This window comes from Crocodylus siamensis, chromosome 2, assembly GCF_052110815.1.
Source record: "Crocodylus siamensis isolate JL-2025a chromosome 2, ASM5211081v1, whole genome shotgun sequence".
Classification (NCBI taxonomy): Eukaryota; Metazoa; Chordata; order Crocodylia; family Crocodylidae; genus Crocodylus; species Crocodylus siamensis.
The window spans coordinates 89,734,356-89,748,467 of record NC_143396.1 but is presented as its reverse complement, the minus strand read 5'-3'; the positions used below and the strand labels follow the sequence as shown (position 1 = coordinate 89,748,467).

Below are 14,112 nucleotides of genomic sequence, written 5' to 3'. Positions count from 1 at the left end.
AGAGGCACATTTCTATTCCAAATGGAAAACAAACCTCATATGAAGTATGATGAGCCCAATTTGTGGGGCAAACCAATGCCAACCTAGGCATACATGGAAGGATCATGCCAGTATATTAGCAAGGAAGGCAGTGCCTATGCCCTCCCCCCATCAGCTGTTATAGGTATGACCAGGACTTGTCAGAGCAAGTAAAGCAGTTGGCCTGGCTAGGAAAATGCTTAGGCAATGCTTACAGGGTAGGTGTACAACATGTATGGACTGGGATCTGGAGAGTCTCTGATGCAGGCCTAGTTCCAGTCACGATCTCAGTCTTACAGGGAACATGCAAAATGGGCATTTTAAGATCTGCTGCTTATGAAATCTGGGCTCAAAGATTTGAACTAAGACAAGTAATTAATAATTATTTTTAATCATGTCCTATATGGCTCTAGAAGGTCAAGTTGGCATTCCTGGTTCAAAACATCAACAGGTCCAGTATACAGTTTACAGAATAAAACAATTGCAGTGCTTACTGAAAACACTCCTCACAAATGGGACAGGTAAATATTATTTTAGAATGTTTCTCCTGCATTCTGAAACACTAGTTCCATATTTGCTATATGCTGGAAAAGGTTATTAATAAGTCTGTGAACTAAGGATCCAAATTTAAAGAGACCAGAGTAGACTAGAATCATAAAATCATAGAATCAATTTCACTGTGGTTTATTTATTTATTTATTTTACAATCTAGAAGGTTAAACTAAACTGTAAGACAGTTAATCAAAAACACTATTCATTTTACAAAAGCATTTATGAAGACCTTGATGATATCTAATATTAATTAAGGTAAGTTATACCATACCTATGGGGTTAACCTACCTAACTCAACTGAAAAATACGTAGCATTCAGGGCCATTTGCACACTCTGATAATGCTGCCTATCACGTCAGCTTTCTTCAATGGAAAGAACAACTAAGTGACAAACAATCCCTCTAGTCACCCAAACATCTGAACGGAAAACTATGAACAGCATCCACTGGACTGAATCAATCCTTAAATCAGGACTGTCCAACTGGTGGCCCCTGGGCCACATACGGTCCACGGTGGATTAATCTGTGCCCCCCCCCCCAAACTCTCCCTAGCTGTGGCTTCCCTCATTGCTCTGGCTGATGCTGCAGCCAGGGTTTTCAGGCTTCCCTTCCCTTCTCTGCAGTGATGGTGGGACGGGGAGGGAGAGGAAAAGAGGGGAGCTGCTCACCCACAAAAGGCCTGCGGAGCTTGCAGCCAGGGAGGTGAGAGGGGCCCATAGCCCCTGCTGGTGCAGCCGTATGGTGTGTGGCCCCCAGCCACTAAGAAGTTAGGCAGGCCTGCCCTAAATGGTAGACATATATTTGGAGGCGCAGCCAGCTCTCTATGGCTACTTCTGAATATTTGTAAACTAAATCTTGAAAAGCAGATGTCTCAGTGGAGCCTACCGTTCTGTTATAGTCTAATTCTGTGAGTCTAGGGACAACATTCTCACCTTTCAGTGTACTGTTGAGAAATGTAAATTGGCAAATATGAACATGTATGTGCTTTTGGCTTATGCTGTGTGCTGACCTCCAGTGTGAGCTGTATGATTTGAACATGACATAAGGGAATATAACAAACTGACATCCCACCTACTTGGGATATGTTTACCCTGATGAGCTGCCACCACTTCACCCTAGGATGGTTTCTGGGAAACCAAAGTCCAATTAACCCACATGGTAGGGTCAGTCAGAAAGTAATACCTCCTAAATTTTGTCTCCTACGTAAGCCACCAACAGCAGTAAGAAAATTTTAGTCCAAGCACTTGTACCTGTCACTCCAGTTCCTAAGGTTCAATTGAGATACCACATATTGCAGCACAGCAGCAGTTGCACAAAATGCCTGATGAACATGACATGCCTACAAAACAGAGAGAGGTAGTTCAGTTCCTTACTTCAGAGGGCCTATTGACATTCAAGCACATCTAAAGAAAGTGTATGGGGACTTGGCTGTTGATGTCAGTATCATCAGGCACTTAAGTGAAGGAACCCTGTGAAAGGCACTAAGAAGGAAGAAACCAACCATCAGCCTTCAACCAACAAGCCATGCAGTAATTGCCCTGCCACACCTGTGACACCCAACAACACTAGGCAGGTGAATGGGCTCATTTAGATGGACATATCACTAATGAACTCAAAAGTGGGGACTGGCAAAAGTGGGGACTGGCAAAAAACATTTATCTACAACTGTGACATCATTGGAATAAAATAAGAGGCATTACATTTTTAGGTTAACAGCATCAAAAGAAACTTCAGAAACTTGTTGACACTTTATTTCCCTAGTTCACCTACATATCTACTCCATTTGAGGCAGTGACATACCTCTGTTAATTGTAACCCTTCAGCATGAACAAAGCAGATATTTAAGAGCCATAGTTAACAGTTTCAAGGGTGATTACTCTTATCTTTTTAATTGGAGTGGTTGGGATGTATGGAAGTCCTCAGGAATGCCATCCCTGTACTATCAAACAATAGACTGCCCTTTGTAATGACACAAAAATGGACAGCCAAAGTTCCTGGCAACTAACTACTGAGAATTCTGTTTCACCTTCTAGTCCTGATCTTTCTTTCTTTTCTCCTTTTCCTTTAATTTAAGTCTTTCTTATGGTGCTATTATTTATTGGGTTGCTTTGTTTTTATGTCTCCCCCCACCCCTCCCTCTCCTTGGGTCTTTGTAAAGAGGTTATTATTGCAAGAAAGTATAGCTTTCTCATGCTGGTTCTGTCCTGTGCATCTGTGGCCATGTCTACATGTGCAGAGGACTGTGCAGTGGTTACTGCTCAGTCATTTAGTACTTGTATAAGCAGTACTGTGCAGACTGCACAGTAACCAACCCAAATTACTATGAAGTACGGTCACTGCATGGTTTTTGCCTTATGCTACTGCACAGTACCAACAGACTACTGTGCAGTAGCTTGTTACTACTGCACAGTATTGTCCTCACATGATTAGTAGCTCATAGATACTGCGCCGTTCCATCTTGTGTAGATCCGCCCAGTATCCTGGACAATCTGATGTGGCCAACATTTTTTTTGCTTAAACCTGATTAATAGCTTATAACCATAAGCTATCACCATTGTACAGATTTTGAAAACATAAAGAATTTTGTGAAGAATTTTTTGCTCTTTGGAATCTTCCATGTAGAGAAAAAGAGGATAAGAGCTGAAAAGTACAGTAGTTCCTACTCTTAAAAAAAAACCTGGCACACTGTCCCCTTTCTTCTCTCTGTCTTGCCTAGATATAAATGGTAGCCTACACTGCAGTTTTAGAAGAAACTGCAAAACCTGTTTACATTCTACAAAGTATTCTACTATCATAATCCAAGGGCGGTCAAGGAAATGAGAAATAATATCTGTCTGATGAAAATGAGACAGTGGCATATGCCATCTGCATGCTGATGATACCACAGTTCAAATGAATTCACTAGCTCCTTTAGCAGCCTCATCTATATATTGAAGAGGTATATAAGAAAATGGAACTGTAGAATTCCTCTGGACAGACAAGCAACTGGCCAATAACCTTGTGACCGTTCAGATTACTTCTGCTTTCGTTTTAATTGAATTTCTCTCAGTTGTATTTCCACAGGGACAGCCACACATACTAGCAAACTGGGGAGAATAAGAGCACAGGCATTTCTTGTCATTGACCATTCATATATAGTAGAGGACTGAGACACATTATTGGCAAAGCTACAATGAAAGATTCTCCCCAAAAGCCACTGTATACGTAAGGCCTCAGAGGTGAAATGAGAAAACTCCTGAAGTGACAGAACTATTTCCTCCCTTATTGTTCACACTCTTTATTCTTCTTCTCTGACACTGTTTTTAACCATAATTCATTCTTGTGGTGCCATTTTTACTATTTCATATTTGTTCTCCTAGTTCCAGTTTTTTCAGAACTTGCTTCCTTTCTCTCTTCTTTAGCCTGGCTCCTGCCACTGTATTAGCCTCATTTCAGAATCTTTTCTTTTTGTCTTCTTAGTACCATATCTAATGCTTCAAAATAGAGACTGTATGACATCTAATAAATACCATAATGGTTACTTTGTATGATTTCATATACAGAATATGCTGAGGAGAGTACTCAGGTAGTACAACGGAAAGGTCTACAAAACAAAAGGAATATCAGACTCATTACAGGACAATACATGCTGGCAACATGAGTTCTTTGTAATTAAAAGCAATTGTAGAATAAAGGGAAAATGGCAAATGTTCATGCCTGAAAATACGTATTCTTGCAGGGATGTGTGCCTTTTTAAAAAGCATTTTAGAATTTTCTAGAATACGTGTAATAGATGCCAAGATCTCTCAGCATACATTAGGACAAATCAAAGGATTATGCCTAATTTACAAAAAACCCCACACCAAACAAACCAACAAACACACAGTAAATTGACTGGTGATGCTCCCCAATAGTCAAGTGTAGACTAGAGCATGTGTAGTTGTTTAGGGTTCCATATTTCACACATACACAACATCTATTACTGTTCAAATGGGAAACATGGTGATGCATCAGGCTTCAAATAGTGCACCCAAGTGGCTATCCCCCACTGCCAGATTGCAGGAGATGTTCTGTTGGGGCTGCAGGCAAAATGTTCCTTTGCCTACTCTCTCCATGCTCTTCCACACCTATACTCTACTCAGTGCATGTCTCACATAGGAATAGACAAGAAATGAGGTTCTAAGAGGCTGTGCTAATACAAAAAAGCATCAGCTGATATTGTTACTTCAAGGATATTAAGAGAAATGAAGAAAGAAAAACCAAGAAACTTTAGCAGGAAAGAAAAGGGAAGTTCCCTGTGGATCCAATGGTTGTACTCATCCATACAGGTCTCACTGCTATCAATTGGCCTACGGAAGAAAATAGGACTTACAGCATCTATAGTATCTACTCCTGTGAGGAAGGGTTTTCTTGTTAGCGACTCTTGTATTTGTACATTTTACCATCATTTTTCTACACTACGGACACTACATTGGATTTCTAGTATTTAATAAATAATATTCTGACTCAAATGTGAAGTTAGACTGGCTAACTTTGTTCAAATGATAGTTCCGCAGCATTTGTTAAAACTAAATGATATACCGTGCTTGAAATCAATTCATGTTTTCTCTCTTCAGTTTCAAAGCAAAAACTAATTCATTCCTTGCAGTCCTATAATATCTGTCAGAGTAGCTAGTTCATTCAGGCATTTCCAACATTCACCATTCTTTTTTGAATGGAATATTTTGTTGATTTTAATACTTTCGCTTCCAATGGGTGTTTTTATATGTGCATTAATGTGCTGTTGCTACAACACATTAAATTTAGTACCTCTAATATAAGGTGCTACCTAAATGCCCAGTAGCCAGTGCCACTGCACAGTAGAAAAGGTATGCGGTTTTTTTGTGATGTTAATGCACAGTAGACTAATTCGGCAGTGTATTAGCATGGCGTTTGCTGTGACACACCAATGCATAGTATACTTGGTTTACTATGCATTAAGCGTCTACTCCAATTGAGTAGAATTTTATTCCTCAAGAACCATTGATGTTAACCCAATCTAAACCAATATATCAGAATTCACATCTAAGTGCTAAAATGTTCTGGTCCAAAAGCAAATATTGAGAATATGAAATATCAGCCTTTTCATAATGCAGTCTATAAGCATCTTACATTGATTTTAATTGGAGTAAGACTGACATTTTTAATTGTATAAATGAGGGTGATTGCAAAACTGAGGTCAGTTTAATATTATTCCAAATAACATTCTGATTTTCTCAATGAAAAAGATTAAATCCTGTGTTTCATTTTCTTGTGACACTGAAAGATTTTTTGGACTAGAGTCCATTTAGCTTCTCATATTTTCCCACAAAATGTAGAGTGGATCCAGATGTTTGTATAACAACATCCAGAAGAAAAGTTGTTTTGTGACATTGTTCAAGGATGTTTTCATAAGTGATTGTCATAATAGGAAATTGAGAGATTATGTATTCAGGAAGTAAGATCTTATTTATTTGTATTATGAATGCATCCAAAGGCCTGAAGAAAGATGGGAGCTCCATTCTTTTAGGCAAGATACAAATAGAGAATTTCCATCCCAAAGAGAAAATGAAATAGGTCAAAGGTAGTTATGAAATTGTATTTAAGTGAGAGGAACTGAGATACTAGTTCAGATATGCAATATTTATTATGTTCCAGGAGTATAGGTTATAGCTGAGTTGGTCTAAGGACATAGGCAGACAAGGCTCTTTGGGTAAATCTGATCTCTTTTATTAGACCAACTAAAATAGTTGAAAAAAATTTTTCTTTGCAAATTTTTGGGAACAACTCCCCTGTGTCATCTGAGGAAGTGTCTGCAGTTGCTCTGTGCTCTTCCTGGATGGAATAGAATAGACTGCCTCAATTTGCATTTTCACTCACTGGCATTCTCACATGCATACTGGCCTCTGGCTTCCATTCTATTCCAGCCAGGAAGAGCAAAGGCTCTGCAGACACTTCGTCAGACTGACAAAGGGAATTTGTACCTGAAAGCTTGCAAAGAAAAATTGTTCCAACTATTTTAGATGGTTTAATAAAAGATATCAGGCTTACTCAAAGAATCTTGTCTGCCCATATTTATTGTGTGAAATCTTATAGTGATCTCTAGTGTTCAATTATTCTTGATTGGCGAATAAACTGGCAACTTAAATTATGAATGACATATATATAAATTCTTCATCCAAAGTTAAAAGATCACTTATTTAGAAACCTATATGATGATGTTGGGAATTTGTATAGGAAGTGTATTAACACTATTACTCAGTATGATATACATTTTTTCAGTACTGAGGAATCTAGGAGTAAACTCATTTCCCCAAAAAGCAAACCATTTTTCAACATAATTGGGAGGTCAAAAATATAGAAATTGCAACATTATAAAAGCCTTAGTCTGCCTGTCTGTCCATACCACTTTTTTCACAGACTCTGGTTGTCTGAAACAACCAATCAGAGTGCTCCAAGTGTGTTCCAGACAGGCAGCAGTGGCACGGTGGAGTGCCGCCATGACAGCGGGGATGGAGTGGCTGGCCTCACCCCTGGCCTTTTTCCCTGTAGGCAGCGGTGATGGGGTGCTAGCCAAAGGGGATGGAGAGGATGGAGGTGCCCACTCCTAGGAGATGGCCGCGGCACAGGGTGGTGGGTGGCAGCACTCCATTCCCGCCTCTCCCTCCACCCCCACTGTCATTCCTGATGGGCAATTACCTAGTATGTCTAGAAGTACCATGCTGCTTAAACACAAGTTTTCCATCCATTTTTTAATGCTACTTGCGTTTAATCCCAGCTATAAAAAGCATGTTAAATGAATGAATGAGTCAATAAAGGATCAAACTTTTAAAAAAAGCATGATAACTTTTACCCAAATAGACACCAATAAAGCTTATAATCTTTATTGATCATTGTACATATAGGAATCATTTTACTTACCATGGAGTGAAACACAACCACATGACAAAGGTTTTTGAGCAACTGATTCTGGATAGGAAGTGAAGAATGCCCTAACAACTGAAAAAAGAGGAGGAAGTTTGAGAGTTTGTATTCATCTAATAATAAATTTCCCAAATGGGAATGCATATGCTATCTGTAGAATTACCAAGACATGGTTTCTTAAGGGAAAGAAATGCGTCCTTATGTTACCTGCTGCTTCCTAAATAGCATTAGCCAATTTTGTTCAGTTCTAAAAGGACATTTAAAAAAGATGCAAAGACTGAAAGAAACCATTTACTTTTTTTATTTAAAAGAATAAGCTGGGTAAAAAGGCCACTCAGAATTGCAGGAGGACATTGTGCAGGAAGTAAAATAGCAGGTACTGCCTCGTAAAATCAGTGTACTTTCATGACTGCTAAAGGAAAGAACTGTCTTTATTATGGTAAATTGCCACAAGTATTTTAAATGATAAAAGTATATCTGTAGATGTACAGTGGTGCTTTCAGAAAGGCCCATGGCAAGTCTAGGCAACATTTCATGGGGCAGCAGTTTAACAAGGAATCTTGAGAAAGTATTTCCTTTGATTTTGATAAGCCTTGTATTCCTGGGACAGGCATGTATAGTTGTAAACAAATTGTATGAAGAACTGGGAATCAATACATTTATTTTCCATTTAAACAAAAATCACTTCAGTAGTGTTAACTGAGGGGGAGGAGACTCCCTTTGCAAAGAAAGTTATTTCACAAAAATATTTCGACTTCGTTCCTGAAAAAAATATACAAGTTCTGATTCACATGCCCACTGAAAGCACAATATTATAGCATTTGAAGAGAATTAAGGAGTGAAAATCTGACAGAAGAATATAAAGAAGGATACACATTTTAACAAACGTGCCATTTTGAATTGCAGTGCATCCCAACAAAGTAATAACATTTTCATGGAAATATATCTGGGTCTGTAATCTGTCTTTCATAGTTATTGTAATTTTTCACTTTGTAAAGTCTAATTCCAATAAGTCCTTGGAGCAGGTTATTGACATTTTCTTGTAGAATGTCTTGAGCAACTAGATCAGTGGTTTTTAACCATGGTGCCATGGCACTTCATTAGCCCTGTCAAATATGCAAATAATTACATATGATTGACACGATAAACTCAGAGATTTCAAATAGGAATCCATAGTGTCAAAAACATTCCGACCTGCTGTGGTCTTTCTGAGTTTTTTGCAACAGAAGCAGTTTTTAAAAAAATTATTATTATTCTATAGTCTTGAAAAATAGTGAAAACTAAGAGGTAGTATTTTCCGAAGGGGTGCCTTAAGTCTAATGAGGGGTGCCCAGAAAAGGTTAAGAAGCACTGACGTAGATGTATAAATAATAATTGCATGCATATATATGCAAAAGAAATATCAAGTTGCTCAATAAATTGGGAAATGCAACAATTAAGTTTACAGATAATTAATTTTGCCAAGTCCCCAGGCTTCCAAGTTCTCACTTCTGGCCTGGAGCCACCATGGTCTGCAGGAGCTGGGAACACTTGCTCAGCTCTTAAAGGATGTTCAGTGCACATGCAATCATCAGAGTCTTTAGCTACTAACTTATAACTAATCATAGGCAAGTCAAGATTTTTCAAAGTTTTATAACATGGCTGAATTTTTATGGACTCTCACAGGAACAGGAAACGATATATCTCTGACACCAGGATGATCTTTCTAGCCAAATTCCAAGTGTCCGCTCAGAGCCTGGAGCCAACAGAGCTTCGCAACAAAATGGTCAGAATTGTCTGTGAGAGGAGAACAATGCGTTTTTTCTCATCTTTGGACCCACATTCACTGAAATGTTCCCAAAAGTTTCAGCTTCAGACAGACACTCAGCACTGTTGAGCTCAGCCTGACAGGCTAGCATTTGTCAGATGAGTAAAACCTGGTCTTATCATGAGAACAGACAGCCCAACCGGCTAGCTCTCCCCGAACAGAATCATTCCCAAACCCTGGTGTCCTCTTCTTTCTTTTGCATATACGTGCATGCAATTATTATTTATACATCTGTATTAATTATTGTCCAAGACTGAATCCAAAAGCACTTCACCCAGCCCTGTTTAACAGCAATATGCAAGAGCTTTGCCCCAGGGGAACATTATTAAATGGCTACACCCTGGTTCTTGCTCCATGCTGCAGCCCTAACTAAATGTCACTTGTAAGTCATGCCTGAGAAATGACTTGTGTGGAACAACAGTTGCCAGCCCTGGTGACTGTAGTCCAGGTGTTGTAACAAGTTGTATCAGGTCATATCTTTTATGGGACCAGCTGCACGGTTGGGATGGGTTGTGGCTGACTTGTAGGGCTCTGGGTGTTTAGGCGGAGAGACCCAAGACCTTCCCTTAACCCCGGCCTGTCTGGAGCTGCCTTTTTCAGATTCAGGCCACCCTCAGAAAATGCCAGCTCTTCAGTTTCCCAATGCAGAGTCTCCCAATGCCGGAAGAAGGGTGTCTGTGCCTGAAAGCTTGCAAAGACCTTTTTGCCAACTATTTAGTTGGTCTAATAAAATTTATCCAAAGAGCCTTGCCTGCCTATGTCCCAAAACCAACACGGCTACAACTAACAACCCTGCGGCTCTTAGTTTAACTCAGGTTTCTCCTGACTATGGACCACACCACAGCCATCCTGCTGCTGCAAAAACCCAGCCAGGCCAGGGCAGGGTGGAGTGCTTTTGAATTCAATCTTGGACAAACTCTTTGCTGGGTTGAGGTTGTTATTTCTACTTTATGAGCTAGAATTCAAAATGCATTACTCCTGTATGGCCTAGCAGTTGCTTTTTAAAATCAGCTGAATGTATAAACTATAATATATAAATCAGCTGAAAGTATAAACTCGACTATATAAATGTATATGAATGATGCCTCATGAATAAATGAACGTATAAATGAATACATAAAAAATAAATGAATAAATGAATGAATGTATAAACTACAATATATAAATCAGCTGAACCTATAAACTAATACATAATGTATAAAATATATAATAGCTATAATATATAAATCAGCTGAATCTATAAACCAGGGGTTTTCAACCTTTTTGGATCAGTGGACGCAGAGTGAGGGGGAGGGTGCATGACCAAACGCAGAGCCGCAGCAGCCACCACATGTGAGCTTCCCCCCCACATCTGGCTGGGTGGGTGGCACCTGCATGGCAGTGCGGGATGGTGCATGGCATCGCTCCATCCCCACCCACTCCACGTACCCCCTAGGACTTTCTCAAGTACCCCAAGGGGTATGTATACCCCTGGCTGACAGCCCCTGGTATAAACTAAAATAGATAATGTATATCTATAATATATAAATAAGCTGAATGTAGAAACTATAATATATAATATATATAATATCTATGTATATAATATATAAATCAGCTGAATGTATAAACTATAATATATACTATATAATATCTATGTAGATAATATATAAATCAGCTGAATGTATAAACTATAATATATAATATATATAACTATAATATATCATATGTATATATAATATATAAATCAGCTGAATGTGTAAACTATAATATATATCATAGCTGTAATATAAATATATTCTATATAAATCAGCTGCATGTAAAAATTGTCATATATGGATATATATGACTGACGCCTCTTCAGCCTGACCAAGGGTATTTCTACCTGCAAGCTTGCAAAGAAGACTGTGTCCAACTAGTTGAGTTGTTCTAATAAAAGATACCGGCTTTACCCGAAGCCCCCCTGTCTGCCGACACCCTCCAGGCACTTGACAGGCTGGGCTGTGCTACCGGCGGAGGCAGCGCAGACCCCCAGGGCCGGGGCTGGCCGAGGGCTGCAGCCGGCCGCGGGCCGCCCGCTGATTGGGCGCGGGGCGCGGCGCTGTGTCCCCCGCCCGGGGCGGGGCGGGGCCGCCCAAAGAGGCGCGCTGGCCCCGGAGCGCGCCGACGGCTGTCGCGGAGCGGCGGGCGCAGGTGCGTGCGCTGCGGGCGGGAGGCAGAGGGGACCCAGCTGCGAGCGGGCGGGTCCGAGGTGAGGCCGCGCCGGGCGCTAGGGACCCTGGACAGCGCTGGGAGGCATCCAGCGAGCGCCCCTCGCCCCGGCCGGGAGGTGCGGGAGCGACGGGCTGGCCCGCGAGGCGGGGGCGGCAGGCTGCAGCCCGGCCCGGGCAAGCCTCTGCGGGAAGCGGCGGTGCGGAGCCGCCCGGCCCTGCCCTGCGCGCCTGGGGCACGGGGCTCTGCGTCCCGGGCCGCTGCCAGAGGAGCGCGGGGCCGTGCTCCGCCCGGGCTCCGTGAAGCGGCGTCCCGGCAGCTACAGCGGTGCAGGTGTGTGCACCGAGGGGGAGAGACCCATACCTATAGATGGATCTATAAATACATATCACTGCAGGGGTGCTGCTTCCGGAGAATCGCATGTGTATCCTTTCATCTCACATCTGTCCATAATGTTTCGAGTGCAATGATGTGTGTGTATACATATACATATATAATCTCAGAAATTATGTAATATATTATATGATCTCCCTGAAGCAACATCCCTGAAGTTATATATATCCTGTCACTTCAGGAAAATCATACTCATATCCCCACATCTCACATCTGTCTGTAACATCTGAAGTGCAATAACATATATATATATATAGCTGCAGGGATGTTGCTTCAGGAAGATCATATATATTTACAGACACACACACAATTCTCTCTCACATATGATTGTCCTGAAGAAATGACCCTGCTTTAGGAAAATTATATATATATACACACAGACACACACAGTTTTCCTGAAGAAACATCCCTGCAGTTATATGTGCGTGTGTGTGTATACACACAGTGTTTTTATATATATATATAAAACAAAGTGTGCTGTGAAATGAGAAGGTGGGAGGTATCTTACATTGGTCCATAATGCATGAAGTGCAATGATATATATAGATATGTATATATCTGTAACTTTCCTGAAGCCACACACACACATATATAGATCTGTATATATATATAAGATTTTCCTGAAGATATATAAGATTTATATGTATATTATTGCACTTCAGAAATTATGGACCAACGTGAAATGCTTCCCACTTTCTCATTTCACAACACACTTCGTTTTCCAGTACTCTTATTTCTGTACTCAAGCTTTTCAGTTGCAGGGCATTGTGAAGAATACCTGATGCCCAAGAAATTGTTTTATAATCATTAGTATTGAAACTTTTTGCTACTTCATCTGACTGTCTCAGCCCACTGTTGTTTTAAAAAAAATGTAAAACAATGTTTCTGTACATGATTATATACCCATAGTCTCTTTGTTGGATTGATGTAGTTATTTCTATGTTATTAGCTATAATTTGAAATACGTTACTCCCGTATAGCCTAGTAGTTGCTTTTATAAAATCAGCTGTATATATAAACCCTTAAGGCACTTGAAAAAGCTTGTCTCTCATACAAGGGAGTAGTTTTACCCATCTTTTGTACTTTGCCAAACTGATCTATTGCTTCTCCTAAGATGGCTGTATTTCAGAAGTGTATGCTTAATCTGAGTATGTGGTGAAATGGCTTTCTGTTTTCCATGCATGAAATAACAGGGAAAAAAGCCTTAACCAGACATGCAGCATTAATAGAAATGGGAACTGAGGTTCACATAGTTAGTCAGTGACGCTGTGCAGTGGTTACATGATGTTCTCATTGTGCTACAGGTTACTTTGTGCTGTGTTATGTTAGTCTAAGGAGAATTAATAAGACTTTAGACAATTATTGTAATTTTAAGAGCAAAGAACATTTTTGTTTATGTAGACTTTTCATTTTGTAGTACGTCATAGAATAAATCAATAGGAATTTTTTCGTAAGCAAAGTTAATAACAAAACAGGATTTGGATGTTAAATCAGTTTCATTAGTTAGCGTACTACATGTTTTCAGTGCTGTAGCTATAAATGGCCTCTTCCTGCAGTTCCTAGGCAAAACCTGCATTAGTAGGTTAGGTGTTTTCTCTTAGTTATGATTTGTTAATCCGCCTCCACTTTGCAGAAAATACAATCAAGGGAACATGCAAATTAAACTAAGCAAAAGAGACTGCTTTTTGTTATCTTTTCAGGACTGGCCACAGTTATGAATAGTACAGGACACAGATTTCAGTAACATAGTAACAAAATGTTTCTCTTTGAAGTTAAAAAGCTAAATGTTTATGTTCAAGTCATAGAAAGTCAGGGTTGGAAGGGACCTCAGGAGGTCATCTAGTCCAGCCCCCTGGTCAAAGCAGGACCATCCCCAACTAGATCATCCCAGCCAAGTGGGATGTAAATACACTTATAAGAAAACACCTTACTGTACAGGAGTACGTAACTCAGCTTGTGCTTCTTCAGGGCTCTGCATAGGGCTTCAGATACTATAGTTCTGATAAACATGCTCTGTACTCTGACAATAACAACAGTACTGGGGATATATGATGCAGCATGGAGAGTGCTGATCAACTGTATGTATGATTGGGGAACTATCACGGTGTACTATGTCAAGATGAGAAAGCATTTGGTGAAATCTCTCATACTGACAGAAAGGAGAGGCAAGGGGGAACAGATGGGAGACAGCTGTAAAATTTCTATCTTGATACAACTTTCTGATATTTATCTTGT

The 14,112-nt window shown here is 40.1% G+C and overlaps 1 protein-coding gene across 2 annotated transcripts in view; it reads left to right on the top strand.

The window, feature by feature from the left end:
- Positions 1 to 11,401: 11,401 nt before the first annotated feature.
- Positions 11,402 to 14,112, top strand: part of GUCY1A1 (guanylate cyclase 1 soluble subunit alpha 1) — a 59,920-nt gene continuing 57,209 nt past the window's right edge. Inside the window, exon 1 of one of the 2 annotated variants that reach the window (XM_090034720.1) lies at positions 11,402 to 11,466. The gene's annotated coding sequence lies outside the window, so the exon portion shown is untranslated. Of the gene's footprint in view, positions 11,525 to 14,112 lie in introns of both variants that reach the window. The other variant, XM_090034719.1, reaches the window with a different exon arrangement.